Source organism: Salvelinus sp. IW2-2015, linkage group LG19 (assembly GCF_002910315.2).
Source record: "Salvelinus sp. IW2-2015 linkage group LG19, ASM291031v2, whole genome shotgun sequence".
Lineage (NCBI taxonomy): Eukaryota > Metazoa > Chordata > Actinopteri > Salmoniformes > Salmonidae > Salvelinus > Salvelinus sp. IW2-2015.
In genome coordinates, this window is record NC_036859.1 from 24,245,257 (window position 1) to 24,261,763 (window position 16,507).

The 16,507-nt window shown below is 46.9% G+C and overlaps 1 protein-coding gene across 1 annotated transcript in view; it reads right to left on the reverse strand.

The window, feature by feature from the left end:
* The window catches only part of LOC111979222 (disco-interacting protein 2 homolog C-like), a 309,794-nt gene that overhangs the window by 47,693 nt on the left and 245,594 nt on the right, over positions 1 to 16,507 (reverse strand).

A 16,507-nucleotide genomic window follows, 5' to 3' on the forward strand; every position in this document is an offset into this window, starting at 1 on the left:
AAGTGGGTTTAAATTTGGCCCATTGCCCTACAGAGTGGTGTAACTGAAGTCAAGTTGTAGGATCCTTGCTCGCACTGTTTTTCAGTTCCTGCCCAACATTTTCTATGGATTGAAGTCAGGTTTTGTTGATAGCAACACTTGACTCTGTTCGTCCTTAAGCCATTTTTGCACACTTTGGAGTATGCTTGGGGTCATTGTCCATTTGGAGACCATTTGGCGCAAGCTTTACTTCCTGACTGATGTCTTGGAGATGTTGTTTAATTATCCACCATCATTTCCTCCTCATGAAGCCATCTATTTTGCTGCACGTGCACCAGTCCTTGCCAGCAAAGCATCCCACAACATGATGCTGCACCTCCCCGTGCTTCACGGTTGGGATGGTGTTCCTCGGCGTGCAAGACTCCCCCTTTTTCTTCCAAATGTAACAATGGTCATTATGGCCAAACAGTTCTACTTTTGTTTCATCAGACCAGAGGACATTTCTCCAAAAAGTATGATATTTTTCCCCATGTGCAGTTGCAAACCGTAGTCTGGCTTTTTTAATGCCGGTTCTGGAGCAGTGGCTTCTTCCTTGCTGAGTGGGCTTTCAGGTTATGTCAATATAGGACTCGTTTTACTGTGGATATAGATACGTTTGTACCTGTTTCCTCCAGCATCTTCACAAGATCCTTTACTGTTGTTCTGGGATTGATTTGTACTTTCGCACCAAAGTACGTTCATCTCTAGGAGACAGAACGTGTCTCCTTCCTGAGCGGTATGACGACTGCGTGGTCCCATGGTGTTTATACATGTTTTTTCTTCTGAGGTCTTGGCTGATTTCTTTTGATTTTCCCATGATGTCAAGCAAAGAGGCACTGAGTTAGAGGGTAGGCCTTGAAATACATCCACAGATACATCTCCAATTGACTCAAATTATGTCAATTAGCCTATCAGAAGCTTCTAAAGCCATGACATAAACACCTTGGAAAATTCCAGAAAATTATAGGCACAGTCAACTTAGTGTATGTAAACTTCTGACCCATTGAAATTGTGATACAGTGAATTATAAGTGAAATAATCTGTCTGTAAACAATTTTTGAAAAATGACTTGTGTCATGCACAAAGTAGATGTCCTAACCGACTTGCCAAAACTATAGTTTGTTAACAAGAAATTGGTGAAGTGGTTGAAAAACGAGTTTTAATGACTCCAACCTAAGTGTATGTAAACTTCCGACTTCAACTGTATCTTAAGCTATACAAATGTAGCAGTGGTACGTAGTGTTAGTTTTTACAGCACCAGTGGTAGATTACTGTAATGGTTCCATGGCAGCTGCTTGGTCAATTATATATTGGTTACATTATACTTCATTACAAGTCCCTGTAGTCGGAATCAAGACTAGAGTTACAAGACTACTTAGCCTAGGTGACAAAGGGACATTCTATGAGACCTGCATCATGAACATGGACAGAGTTACAGTACTATAGTTCTACACAATATTTTACCCCATCTGATATATTTCTAGAATTCATTTTTAGAGAGAGAGAGACAGAGAGACAGAGAAACAGAGCGAACAGAAGAGAGACAGAGAGAGAGAGAGAGAGAGAGAGAGGCAGAGCGAGACGGCAAGAAAGAGACGAGAGGCAGAGCGAACAGAGAAAGACAGAGAGAAGAGAGGCAGAGAGAGACAGAGAAAGACAGAGAGGCAACGAGCGAGACAGAGAAACAGACAGAGAGAGCAGAGCGAGAAGGCAGAAGAGAGCAGAGAGCAGACAGAGCGAGACAGAGAAAGAACAGAGGGCACGACGAGAAAAAAGAGAGAGAGAGAGGCAAGAGCGAGACAGAGAAAGACAGAGCGAGACAGAGCGAACGAGAGAGACCAGAGCGAGACAGAGCGAGGGCAGAGCAGACAGAGAGGCAAGCAGAGCAGGAGAGAAGCAGACAGAGGCAGAGAGAGACAGCGCGACAGAGAGCCAGAGCGAGACAGAAGGAGAATGAGAGAAAGACGGCAGAGACGAGAAACCAGACAGAGAGACAGAGCGAGACAGAGCGACAGACAGAGAGCAAGAACAGAGACGGCAGAAGACAAGACAGAGAGAGAGACAGAGAAAGACAGAGCGAGCAGAGACAGAGAACAGAGAAGAGACAGAGAGAGAAGACAGAGAGCGACAGAGCCAGACAGAGACAGGCAGAGCGAGACGAGAGAGCAGAGGAGAACAGAGCAGACAGAGAGAAAGACAGAGAGAAAGAAGCAGGAAGAGATAGAGCAGGAGAGCAGCAGAGTTGAGACAGAGAAAGACAGAGCGAGACAGAGAGAGACAGAGAAAGACAGAGGGAGAGAAAGACAGAGAGGACAGAGAAGACACCAGAGAGGCAGAGCAAGAGAACAGAGAAAGACAGAGCGAAGAAGAAGGAGAAAAGAGCGAGACAGAGAGGAGACAGAGCGAGACAGAGAGACAGAGAGACAGAGCGAGACAGAGGAGAAAGAGCAGAAGACGAGAACAGAGCAAGAGACAGCAGGAGACAGAGAGAACGACAGAGACGAGGACAGAGGAGAGAACGAAAGACAGAAGCAGAAGAGAGAAGACACCGAGAGCTAGACAGAGAGAGGACAGAGCGAGAACAGAGAGAGAGAGGCAGAAGCGAGACAGAGCGAGACAGAAGCGAGAACAGAGAAAGACAGAGAAAGAGATAGCGTGAATAGAACAATGGATCGAGAAATACTAAAGAGTGAGACAAATGAGAGACGTAAGGAGACAGTACACGGACGACATCAGGCTTGACTCAAGAGCTCGAATTTTTTAGTGTGAGCACCTCCGACGCGAGACGAGAGGCTCAGAGAAAGTAGACACGTTATGAGAGCAACGACCGCACCACTGTCCAGAGACTCAGGTACGCGAAGCAGACGACATCAGGCTGGCTAGAGTCGCGCGTGCAGGAGGGACTAGATCCACGGACAGAGGGCCAGCACGCGATGACGAGCGTAAATACAGACAGGAGCGACGAGCTGAGGAGTAACTAACGAGACAGAGAGGAGCGAGAGTGAGGCAAACCAGTATCACGACGCGGTCAGAGCGGAGTCAGAGAAAGACAGAAGAGGCAGAGCGAAGAGCGAGGCGGGATGCCCACCGAGACACGCACAGGAGTGAGTGCGCTAACTAGAGCAGAGGACAGAGGTGAGACAGAGTGAAGCATAACACCGACGCGGAGACAGAGGAAAAGACATGCGGCGAGACGACAGTCAGACTAAGAACAAGACGCGAGACAGGAGGAGAGAGAGCTATGGGAGGACTGGACGAACAGAGCGACGGCACGAGAAAGACAGAGAGCGGCAGAGTCGAGTCTCAGACGATAACGCACAGCAGAGGCAGACGCGAGAAGTGAGTATAGTACGCGAGAGCAGAGATGGGACAGCACGAGAAAGAGAGCGGAGAGACAGAGGAGTAGCACGTAGGCAGTGAGAGGATCAGAGGAGTGAGAGGCGTAACAGGAGCCGAGGGACGTCGAGGTAGAACTACAGGCTGAGCGAGGACTCCTAGAGCACACGAGAGACGAGGCAGAGAAAAGGACAGAGAGCAAAGACAGAACAAGAGAGGCGGTAGCGAGGCTGCACGCAGAGACAGCCGAGCGAGAACAGCCACGAGGGCAGAAGCGAGCACTCAGGCGACAGAGCGAGAGGCAGGGACGGTAGAGCGGGTACGGCACTACGTGAGCAGCGCGTGAGCGCTGGACAGCAGCGGGAGAAGAGACGCACGAGGTCGACCTAAAACTATGAGTGAAATGAGGAAGATGAGCGCAGACTCTATAGTTGTATAGAGAGAACACGATGTGGAGATCACGAACAAGAAATCAAGACGAGTGCAGACATGTGAGTAAGAGTACTGGTTGAGATTAGCGGAAGCACCGAACGGACGCAACGAGAGAAAATTCAATAATTAGGAAAAACTGTGTGTTATGTCGAAGAACTCATCGGAGTAATATATTTGACGAGATCTCCGAGATTAAGACGACAAGAGGCGAGACAGAAAAGACAGAGCGAGACGAGCGAGAGAGAAGACAAGATGTACGAGGAGGAAAGAAAACGACATAGTGGTCAGGAACTGATCAGTAGAATGAGGTTCAAAGAAGCGAGACAGAGAAAAATGCCAGAGTCGAGACTCTCGGTATGTGGAATTGAAGAGATCTGAGCACACACGAATAGACAGAAAGACGAGTGTCGAGACAGGAAAGACAGAGCGCAGACAGAAGAGAAGAGCGAGACAGAGAAAAAAATTCAGATACGCGTATCGACACAATGAGGTGTCTGCTGATCTGAAATGAGTTTTTCGAAAGGAAGAACAGCAGATGTGCCCTATGAACAGATAAGCATACAAAGTGAGTTGTGTGGAGAGATGATAGGTAGAGACAGAGCAATGTTCAGGAACGTACATTAGTAGCTGAGAAGCAGGCTCGAGAGTGTGTTTGACCATGGAGAGATAAACGACATCACGGCAGTAGAAGGCGAAGGGAGACAGAGACACGCAGTCATAATGAGCAGACCATAGACTGCCTAAACAGAGGTCAGGTGTTCGCAGTATTAGCAAGTAGTGATAGTAAGATAGAAGAGGCAGAGCGCACTGAAGTGAACACGACACTTTAGAGTGATACACTCTGATGATAAGAAAAAAGCTGAGATGTAGACAGATATAAAGACAAAGAGCGATTTACAGAGAGATTTAGAAGCTTGAAGCGAAAGAGAAAGACAGAGCGAGACAGCTGAGCGAAAACTCGAGTGAGGCGTGCAGTGACAATTGAGAAAGATATAAGAGAACGTACACAGACTGAATAAGGTATCATTTAGACTAGTATAAGAGCGAGCTGTAATGAACCAGCAGTGAGTCGTGGATGGCTCACAGAAGAGCACATCATGATAATGACGTCACAGAAGGAAAGATCAGAAAGGAAAGACACGAGCGGCACGAGCGAGACCACGCTGTATGCACCGCTAACAAGACGAGAAAGACTAAGATGAGAATGTAAAAGACGATATTAGAAACCAAAAAGATATAGCACGTAGGCAGTGTAGAGATGATAGAGCAAAAGTTAGGTGCTGTATAGTCGATGAAGCGCACAGCACAAGAACAGAAGCAAAGATGTTTGATTTTACTTAGTATCAAAGACAACGCACAGAAGACGCATTTTAAATGAAAGACAGAGACGGACACAGTAATGTTGACACAGACGGTGAGTGGGGCTCTGTGACTGTGGACCTAGCAGATGCATGAGTTAGGACCAGTAACGACGTGCACAGTAGAGTAGCCCGTCAAGAGACGCCGAGACAGAGTGAGACGTAGAGGAACTGTAGCGCAGAGCTCTCGAGCTAAGAGTCCAAGCTTGCGTGAAGGCACTATCCCCGAGCGTGACCGACAACGTCCCATTGTGCCCGTGAGAACAGATAGAACGCAGATTCTCGGCACGTAACAAGACGGCAATGTTGCCTAAGGACAGTGCAGCTGAGGATGCCCAGTATGAAGAAGACTCAGCACGTGTTGGACACAGTAAGAAAAGATCACCTGTAGTGGAGACTAGGAAGTAAGACGAGCACGCAGAGAGGATTGGCAGAGCGTGAGCACATTGACGCACGATGAGCAAGACAGATAGACCTCCCGTTGCTAGACTTTTCCCCGTTGCTAGACTTCCCCGTTGCCTAACGTCCTGTTGCCCTAGCTTCCCTGTTGCATAGACGTCCCTGGGAAACGGCTTTGGTGGATTAAACTTTCCTTTCGCAGTGAGATATATTCTCATCCTCCTCTTCACGGCCGTCACCAGACGGGACCTCTTTTTCTCCTAATTTCCTCTCTTTCCTGAACCCCTCCCTTTCTCGACACAGAGAGGCTTGCGTTGAACCAGTTAGGCTTGGCGGCGTGGCAAGCGGAAAAACTTGTATTAGTAGGAGGATGACCAGATAAAAAGAGTAATATGTGACTCAGTTATGTGTTTCTGGTCAGATTATCCAGTTCATTCAATCCAATGTTGTATCCTCCCTCCTGCTCCTCCCTCCTGCTCCCTACCATTCCTTTCTATTTGTTTTTATGTTATATTGCGTAGGCACAGCCAGGGTTTGGAGGCAAGCCCCCTTTCTCTCTGCTGCTGGTGTTATGTAGCTTCATGTCCAGGTCGGCTCCAAGCACTACAAAAACCCATGTGCGGAGAGGGGGACGTCAGTCGGGGTCTCAGTCGGCGCTCTAGTCGGGGGTCTGCAGTCGTTGTCTAGTCGGGCTCTCAGTCGGGTCTCAGCGGGCTCTCAGTCGGGGTCTCAGGTCCGCTTGCTAGTCCGGGCTCTCAGTCGGGGTCTCAGTCGTTGTCTCATGTCGAGGCTCGTCAGTCCGGAGGTCCTCAGTTGTTTTCTCAGTCGGGCTCTCAGTCGTGTCGGGTCTCAGTACGTTTGTCTCACGTCAGGGTCTAGTCGGGGTCTAGTCGGGGTCTCAGTCGTGGTTATCCTCAGTCGGGCTCTCAGTCGGGCCTCTCAGTCGGGTCTCAGTCGGGGGTCTCAGTCGGGCTCTCAGTAGGCTCTCAGTCGTTGTTCGGGGGTCTCAGTCGGGGTCTCAGTCGGCTCTCCGTCGCGGCTCTCCGTCGTGTTCATCGGGCTTTCTCAGTCGGGACTCTCAGTCGGATCTCAGTCAGTGGTCTCAGTCGGGGTCTCAGTCGCGGTCTCAGTCGGCGGTTCAGTCGGGCTCGTCAGTCGGGGTCTCAGTCGGGCTCTAAGTCAGGGGTTCAGTCGGGACTAAGTCCGGGTTTGTCTAGTCGGGGTCTCATCGGACATCTAGTCGCCGTGTTCATCAGGCTCTCAGTCGGGGTCTCAGTCGTCGTCTCAGTTGTTGTCTCAGGTCGGGGTTCAGTCGTGGTCTCAGGTGTTGTCTCAGGTGTTGTCTCAGGTGTTGTCTCAGTCGGTGTCCTCAGTCGTTTGTCTCAGTTCGGGGTTCAGTCGGGGTCTCAGCGTTTGTTCAGTCGTGTCTCGTCGTGTCTCAGTACGGGGTCTCAGTCGGGGTCTCGAAGCTCGGGGTCCTCAAGTCGGGGTCTCAGTCGGGGTCTCAGTCGTGGTCTCAAGGTGTGTCTCAGTCGTTGGTGCTCAGTCGGGGTCTCAGTCGGGGTCTCAGTCGTGGTCCTCAGTCGGGGTCTAGTCGGACTCTCGTCGGGGTCTGCAGTCGGGTTTCAGTCGGACTCATCAGTGTCGTTGTCTCAGTCGTCGTCTCAGTCGGGCTCTCAGTCGGACTCTCAGTCGGGTCTCAGTGTGGTCTCAGGTGTTTGTCTCAGTCGTGGTCTCAGGTGGTTTGTCTCAAGGGTGTTGTCTAGTCTGTGTCTCAGTCGGGGTCTCAGGTTTTTTCTCATTTCGGGGTCTCAGGTGTTGTTCAGTCCAGTGTTCAGGTTGTTTGTCTCAGTCTGTGTCTCGTCGGGGCTCAGGTGTTTATCATTGCGGGGTCTCAGGTGTTGTCTCAGTCAGTGTCTCAGGTGTTGTTCTTCGGGGTCTCAGGTGTTGTCGGGATCTCAGGTGTTGTCTAGTCAGTGTCTGCAGGTGTTGTCCTGGGTCTGCAGTTGGGTCTCAGTCGGGTTCAGGTGTTGTCTCACCAATCGGGTTCTCATCCGGGTCTCAGTCGGGTTCTCAGCTCGGAGTCTCAGGGTGTTGTCGGGGTTCAGATCGGGGTCTCAAGGTGTTGTCCTCAATCGGGTCTCAGTCGGAGTCTCAGTCGGGGGTCTTCAGGTGTTGTCTCAATCGGTTCTCATCGGGTTTTTCTAATCGGAGTCTCATCGGGGTCTCAATCGGGGTCTCATCGGGGTCTCAGTCGGAGTTCTTAGTCGCGGTCTCAGGTGTTGTCTCAATCCGGGGTCCAGTCGCGGTCCTCAGTTGGGGTCAGTCGGGGTCCTCGGTCGGGTCCAGTTCAGACGGTCTCAGCCGGGTCTCAGGTGTTTGGGGTCCAACGTTATATTGAGACGTAAGATATACACAGGTTCAATTTAGAATGTGGCTTGTCCGTCATTCATCCAGTTGTTTCGTGTTAATGTCCGTCACTGACAGTCACTCAATTGCCATGTCAAATAAACAGTTGTCTGAGTGGTAGTAGTCTGCCAGCCATCTACATGTGTACGCATCATGGCTGAATACTGACCGGCAATCGGCAGGGCATCATCGCCAGGGCCTGACCTCCATAGACTGAAAAAATCCATCATATTAACATCGCGTAAATCAATGCAGGAGTGTAGAATTGCAGCGAAATTAGCTTTAAAACTGCAAAAATCTCTCTCCACTTCATGTCAAAATAAATAGATTTTGGCAGTAAATTAGCTGTATGACTCGCTAACAGTTTGTTTTTGTAGAATTGGCATTACAATTTGTTATATAAATTTATAAAAATCTTCTAGAAAATCATCAAGCTTTTAAAACTGCAAAATGTTCCTCAACACCAACATGGCAAAATGTATTTTTTCTCCTCCTCGTCAAAAAGGGGGTGACTAAAATGGGGGCCCTCACAACAACACTAAGCGGAAGATCCAAGTATTTTATTTAGTGAACACAACCAAAAGCAACAGCCCACACTGATTGTATCTTTGACTAAGTCTTCCTAAAGCTGCGTTAGTATGTGAACCGCTGGGAGAGAGTGGAGTTGAGTTTACACATTTTATTTTACAACTGGTGCCAAAGACACCTATTCCCTAATACCATATAGGACACTACTTTAGACCAGAGCCCTGTGAAGCCATGAACAAAGTAAAGTGCACTAAACAGCGGAAATTAGAGTGCATTTGGCATACCTGTGATACGGCCAAAAACATAGAGAACCACTAATTTTCCCTGTGTGGTGTTTATTCTGCAGCCTCAATTCTCCATGTACTCTGTAGCTTGGTCTCCCTTGTCCTCCTCTTCCTCCTCCTCCTTTCTCTCTCTCGTCTTCGTCGCGCTTCCAATAACTATTCATTATGGTAACTGCAAGCAAATGTTGTTGTGGCTTTTCCTTTTTTAGAAAAAAAGACTTCATGACTATCTGTTCAGAACAGTTGCTTGGTGTCTCACCCTTGGGGGTTAAGGGTCACTTCGTTCTTTCTCCGTCCCTAATGCCACTCTATCCCTACATAGTGCACTACGTTTTGGACCGGGCCCATAGGGAATAGGATTGTCATTTTTGACGCATTCCTTCAGAGGTTACTGAGTGAGAGGAAACTAGAGTTTAATTGGGGAACTGAAGTCTCATCTGTCGCTCTCTCTCTCAAATTCAAATTCGAATTCAAAGCTTGCTTTTATTGGCATGGTCCAACGATGTTAAAAAACATTGCCAAAACCAGTGAAAATAGATAATAACAAAAGTGAATTAAACACATAAAAGTTACAGTAAACATTAAACAGCTCTCATAGAAGTTCCAAAAGAATAAAAGACCTTCAATATCATATTATCGTTATATACCAGTTGTTGTAGAATGTGCAAATAAGTTAACAGTATTTTAAAGGGAACAATAAATGGGAACATAAACTAGGTTGTATTTAACAAGGTGTCTTGTTCTTCACTGGTTTCCATTTCTGCTGATCGCCCTGTGTCTTTACACCAGTAGCTACAGGAAATTTATCAAAATTGGATTCATTTCTAATCTTTGTGGATCTGTGTAATCCGAAGGAACATGTTGTCTCTAATTGGTCATAACATTTGGGCAGGAGGGTTAACGATTGCAGCTCAGTTCAACTTCATTTTGTGGGCAGTGTGCACGTAGTTTCTTCTCTTGGAGCCAGGTCTGCCTACGGCGTCTCTCTCAATGAGCAAGGCTAATGCTCAGTCGTACATAGTCAAGGCCAGCTTTCCGTTTTAGTCAGTCACAGTGGTAAGGTATCGCTGCCATTGCTACTCTCTGTTTAGGGCCAAATAGCATTCTAGTTTGCTCTTGTTTTTTTTGTTTATTCTTTTCACCATGAGTCAAGTACATTTATATTTTGTCTTTCTTCATTATTGTTGGGTTAATTGTGGTGTTGCTGTCCCTGGGCTCTGTGGTGTGTTTGGTGTTTGTGAACCAGAGCACCAGGCACCAGCTTGCCTGTAGGGGACTCTTCTCCAGGTTTTCATCCTCTCTGTAGTGATGACTTTGGTTATGGAAGTTTTGGGAATTCAGTTCTTTTAGGTGGTTGTAAGATTTAATGGGTCTTTTCTGGATTTGATATTAGTGGATTTCGGCCTAATTCCTGTTCTGCATGCATTATTTGGTATTTTACGTTGTACCTGCATATGCAGAGTCCTGCAATTGTTGTTTGTCTCATTTTGTAAAATTTTGTTGGTGAGCGGACCCCAGAGATCATAACGTAAATTGCAAGGGATTTATACTTTTTTTACGAACAGATCCTAATTTGTTGTCCGACTTTCATGGTTCTTGATGGTAGGACATGTCTTCTTTGCTGGTCTCTCAGATTCGTTCTCTAGCTTTGTGAAGTTGACTGTGCCATTGACAATTTAGGCGAGGTCACGTAAACTTTTTTTGTGTGGCTCTAGGGCAAAACGGTGTCTAGATGGAATTCTGTGGTCTGGCAACATGACCTTTTTTTTGGAAACGTTACTTTGTCTACTGAGATTTAACTGTCAGGGCCCAGGGTCTGACGAATTGTGCAGAAGATCTAGGTTGCTGCTGTAGGCCCCAATTGGATTGGGGACAGAAGACAACCAAGATCTGTTTCAAAAACTGTTTTCAATTTAAATTATTATCCAACATTTGCCAATAGAATGTTATATATACAGTTGAAGTCGAGAAGTTTCAATACACCATTAGCCAAATACATTTAAACACAGTTTTTGCACCTTGCCCTGACGTTTAAGCTCCAATAAAATGTTCCTTGTTTTTAGGTCAGTTTTTAGGATCACAGCTTTATTTTAAGAAATGTGAATGAAGAATAATAGTTAAGAGAGAACTGATTTGTTTCTTTCATCACATTGCCATGGTCAGCAAGTTTTACATACATCAATTAGTTAAGTTGGTATGCAATGATATCAAATGTAAAATATAGCTGTGTCTGTAAATGTTTAATAGTGATGTAATTAGCTGGAAGTAGAAGCCTAAGTGTTGTCGTCCATGTAGTTTACTCCAATAGGGAGAAGGTGGTAGGTTTAGGGGAATATAATGAAACGGAAATGATATAACAAATATATTTTAAAAAAAATATGGGGGATCTGGAAATGATTCATTGATTGGAAAGCAGAACAATCATATTGCAAGAGAGAGCCTATCTATCTGCAACATTAAAACGCGACTCCCCTTATATAATAATAGTAAGAAATAGTTGATTTGACATTTGCTATCTCTCTCTCTCTCCTCTCTCTCTTCTCTCTCGATCTCTCTCTCTCTCGTCTCTCTCTCTCTCGTCTCTCTCCTCTCTCTCTCTCTCTCTCTCTCTCTCTCTCTCTTCTCTCGGCTCTCTATCTACTCGGTCCTTCTCTCAAGGCTCCTCTCTCTCTCGCTCTTCTTCTCTCTCTCGCTCTCGGTCTCTCTCATCTCTCGCTCTTCGTTTTTTTCTCCTCTCTCGCTCTCCTCTCTCTTCTCTCTCCTCTTCTCTCTCTCTCTCTCTCTCTCCGGCTCTCTGCTCTCGCGTCTCAGCTCTCGCTCTCCGCTCTCTAAGGTCTATCGTCTCTCTCTCTCTCTCCTGTCCTCTCCTCTGTCTCTGTCGCTCTCGCATCTCTCCTCGATCTCTCCCTTGCATGTGCTGCATAGAATTGGCATATCTATTCAGAGACTTTTCCCGACACACAGCAATAATATCTATAATTTTTCCCGTATCCCACAGTGTGTTTGACCAGTGGAATACTAAAAGCAAGGAGGGTGTATTCTAGGACTGTGCTCTGGGGTCTAATTACTATCGGCTCTAGTGTGAACAGCAATAGAATAAGAGTGAATATCAGTGAATGATTTAACAGTTTGAAAATTGGGGCTGGATTTGAAGAGAGCCAGTCTCTCATAAACATCCGACTGTCCTGCCTTAGCTCCTCACCTAACTGGTCTGCTAGCTACCCACCCTAACTGTCTGCCTAGCTACCACTCTAAATGGTCTGCCTAGCTACCTCACCCTAACTGTCTGCCTAGCTACCCCTTAAACTGTCTGCCTAGCTTACCCACCCTAACTGTCTGTCTACAACCCACCCTAACTGTCCTGCCTAGCTACCACACCTACACGGTCTGCCTAGCTACTCACCCTAACTGGTCCTGCCTAGCTACCACCCTAACTTCTGCCTAGCTACCAGACTAACTGTCTGCCTAGCTACCACACCTAACTGGTCTGCCTAGGCTACCACCCTTAAATGTAATGCTAGCTACCCACCCAATGTATGTCTAGATACCAGCCCTAACTGTCTGCCTAGCTACTCACCTAACTGTCCTGCCCTACTACACCCTAACGGTCTGCCTAGCTACACCACCTAGCTGTCCTGCCTACTACACCCCTAACTGTCTGCCTAGCTACCCTAACCTAACTGTCTGCCTAGCTACCCACCCTAACGTCTGCCTAGCTTCCCACCCTAACTGTCTGTCTAGCTTCCCACCCTACTGTTGTCTAGCTACCACCTAACTGTCTGCCTAGCCTACTAACCAACACGGTCTGTCTAAGCTACCCACTCCATAACTGGCTCTCCTCCCCCTCTCCTCCTCTCCTCCACCTCATCCTCCTCTCTGTCTCCTCCTCTGTACTTCCTCTCTTCTCCATATCCTCCTCTGCAGTCGCTCTCTCCTCCTTCCCGCTCTTCCTCTCCCACTCTCAACCTCTCCTCCTCTTCTCTCTCCTCCCTCTCCTCAGCCTCCACCTCTCCCTCATCCTCCAGTCCTCCTCACCCTCGACTCTCTCTCCTCTCCTATCCCTCTTCTCCTCTCTCTACCTCTCATCACCTCTCTCCTCTTCCTCCTCCTCATCCAATCTCCACCTTTCCGCTGTCTCCTGCCTTTCTCCTCCTCCACCTCCTCTCCTCACTCCTCCCTAGCTGATAGTGTATTATAATATATTATAGCAAATGAATGCCTAGCTAATGTATGTCAGAATGAGGACAATGGGTTAGTTAGCGGTGGTGTTACATAGGCTATGATCTAGGGCAGGAGCATATCATTAACACAAAAGGTACGGAATGTCTTCGATATTTATTTAGGATGTTGATGTCTACACCACTCACTCATCTTGTAATCTTTCATCAACTTGTTCTCCCTTCTTTTCCTCCATCACAATCATAGATTCTCTTTTCTCCTCATACACGTGTGTAAACGCGTGATAGTACTGAGACAACTGATAGTGCTGATAGTAACGCACGCTGATAGTCAGAGACGCTGATAGTCAGAGACACTGTAGTCAGAGACACTGATAGTCCAGAGAAACTGATGTGCCTGATAGCAGAGACGCTGATAGTGCTGATAGTCGAGACGCTGAATAGTCAGAGACGCTGATCAGTGCTGTAGTGAGACAACTGATAGTCCGAGACATGAAGTGCCGATAGTCAGAGACACTGATAGTCAGAGACCACTGATAGTGCTGATTAGTCAGCAGACAACTGATAGTGCTCGCTAGTCAGAGACACTGATAGTGTGATAGTCAAACACTGATGTGCTGATAGTCAGAGACACTGGATAGTGCTGATAGTTAAGAGCCTGCTGAATAGTGCTGATAGTCAGAGACACTGATAGTCAGAGACCCTGATAGTCAGAAACGCTGATAGTCAGAGATGATATAGTGTGATAGTCAGAGACATCTGATAGTGCTGATAGGTCAGAGACACTGATAGTCAGAGACACTGATAAGTGCTGATAGTCAGGACGACTGATAGTGCTGATAGTCAGAGACACTGACTTAGTCAGATTACACTTGATAGTCAGAAGGACACTGATAGTGCTGATAGTCGAATACTGATAGTAGAGACCCTGATAGGTCTGATAGTCAGATACACTGATAGCAGAGATGCTGATAGTGCTGATAGTCCAGAGACGCTGATAGTGCTGATAGTCAGAGAACCTGATAGTCAGAGACACTGATAGTGCTGATAGTCAAGACAAATGATAGTGCTTGATAGTCAGAAGACACTGATAGTGCTGATAGTCAGAGATGCTGATGGTTGCTGATAATCAGAGAACACTGATAAGTCAGAGACCTGATAGTGCTGATAGTCCAGAGACACTGATAGTCAGAGAACACTGAATAGTCGCTGATAGTCAGATGACGAACTGTATAGTCAGAGAGCGAACTGATAGTGCTGATGTCGAGACCTGATAGTGCTTTGATAGTCAGGACACTGATCAGTCAGAGCATGGATAGTGCTGATAGTCAGAGATGCTGATGTGCTGATAGTCAGAGCCTGATAGTGCTGACTAGTCAGGGACACTGATAGTCAGAGACACTGTAGTGTGATAGTCGAGACACTCGATAGTGTGATGGTCAGAGACACTGATAGTCAGAGAGCACTGATAAGTCGCTGATAGTCAGGACACTGATAGTGCCTGATAGCTCAGAGATGCTGATAGTGCTGATAGTCAGAGAACTGATACTGCTGATGTTCAAGTATGCTGATAGTGCTGATGTCAGAGACGCTGCATAGTGCTGATAGTCAGAGCCACTGATAGTTCTGATAGTCAGAGATGCTGATAGTGTCGTAATACGGACAATCTGATAAGTGCTGATAGTCGAGACACTGATAGTGCTGATAGTCCGAGACACTGATACTGCTGTAGGTCAGAGACACTGATAGTAGCTGATAGTCAGAGACATCTGATCAGGTGCTGAAGTCAGAGAGACACTGATAGTCCAGAGACGGCTGATAGTCACGGCGGGTGTGGGGCTATGAGGAAAAATCAGAACAGGTGTTCATCAAACAGGAAGTGACGCGTTCAAAATGGCAACCCTATTTCTCATTTTCTCTGGTCAAGAAGTAGTGCACTAGACATAGGACTCAAGGTGCCGATTTGGGAAAGGAGAGAGTTAGTGGCATTTGATGAGCATTACAGCCCCCTGGTTTTAATGAACTATTAAGGGTGGGGAGGAAGGGGCCAATTTAACAGCCCCTGGTTTAATTAACTTAATGGTGGGGAGGAAGGGGCCAGATTAACAGCGCCCTCTGGTTTATTAACTATTAAGGTGGGGAGGAAGGGGCCAGATTACAGCCCCTGGTTTAAATTAAGCGCTATTAAGGTGGAGGAAGGGGCCAGAATTAACAGCCCCTGGTTTAATTAACTATTAAGAGTGGGGAAGGAAGGGGCCAGATTAACAGCCCCCTGGTTAATTAACTAATAAGGTGGGTAGGAGGGGCCAGATTAAGCAGCCCTGGTTTAATTAACTATTAAGGTGGGGAGGAAGGGGCCAGATTAATCAGCCCCCTGGTTTAATTAACTATTAAGGTGGGGAGGAAGGGCCAGATTAAACAAGCCCCCTGGTTATTAACTATTAAGGTGGGGAGGAAGGGGCCAGGAAGAGTGCCTACTGGCCTGCGTTCATCGCACCACACACCCCACGCATACACACACATGCACACACACACACCGCGACACCCCACAAGCGGACACAACACACGCACCGCATACACACCCCGCACAAGCTTGTGACACATGTTGTACACGCACCACACCACACGCGGACACACACACCCACATCAACACACACAATCATCTCAATCATCTTCAGTGATGGCACAGAGCTTTTTTGATACATCACACATTACCCACATCATAAGTTATTATAAGTTTCTCTCCAAATACGCCACAATCTGCTCTGTGCAGGCGGAGGAGGTGTAGGCATTAATGGGAAGATGGTGTGTGGTGTGTGTGGTATGACTTACGTACATGTCTGTTGCGTGTTCCAACGTACTGGCCTACATGCAAGTGTGTAATGTGTGGTGTGTGTGTGTGTGTGTGTGTGGGGGGGGGGGGGAATGATTCTAAAGCACGGAGGCTGAGGGACTGTATGCTGTACCAAAAGCCAGATGCTGGTTTTCGTGTTTCCCTGGTGATGGCTGCGTATTGGTTAACCATTAATGATCGTCTGGGAAGCGCCGGTATCTACATCATCTTTATTCAACATATACCGATTTATCACGCCGCAAAATGAAACTTGTTGAGAACAGAGGACGCATTGGTGGTTTGTTGTTGTGATGTATTTTCTCCGTCATCCCACCTTAACTGAAATGTTTTATAGTTATTATGGTGAACTGTATTAGACCCTGTTTAAAAAAGATGTAACAACCCAGGCTTGAAAGAAACCCATGTTGGAAGAACCCATGTTGAAGAAACCCGCGTGTTGAGAATCCCATGTTGAAGAAACCGGTGTTGAGAAACCCATGTTGAAGAAACCACTGTTGAAGAAACCCCATGGTTGAAGAAGTAACCACAATGTTGAAGAAACCCCGTGTTGAAGAATCCCATGTATGAAAGAAACCACAGTGTTGAAAGAAACCCCGTGTTGAAGAATCCCCATTTGATAAGAAACCCAGTGTTGAGACCAAATGTTGAAGAAACTCCAATGTTGAAGAAACCCCAGTGTTGACAGAAACCACATGTGAAGAAACTCATGTT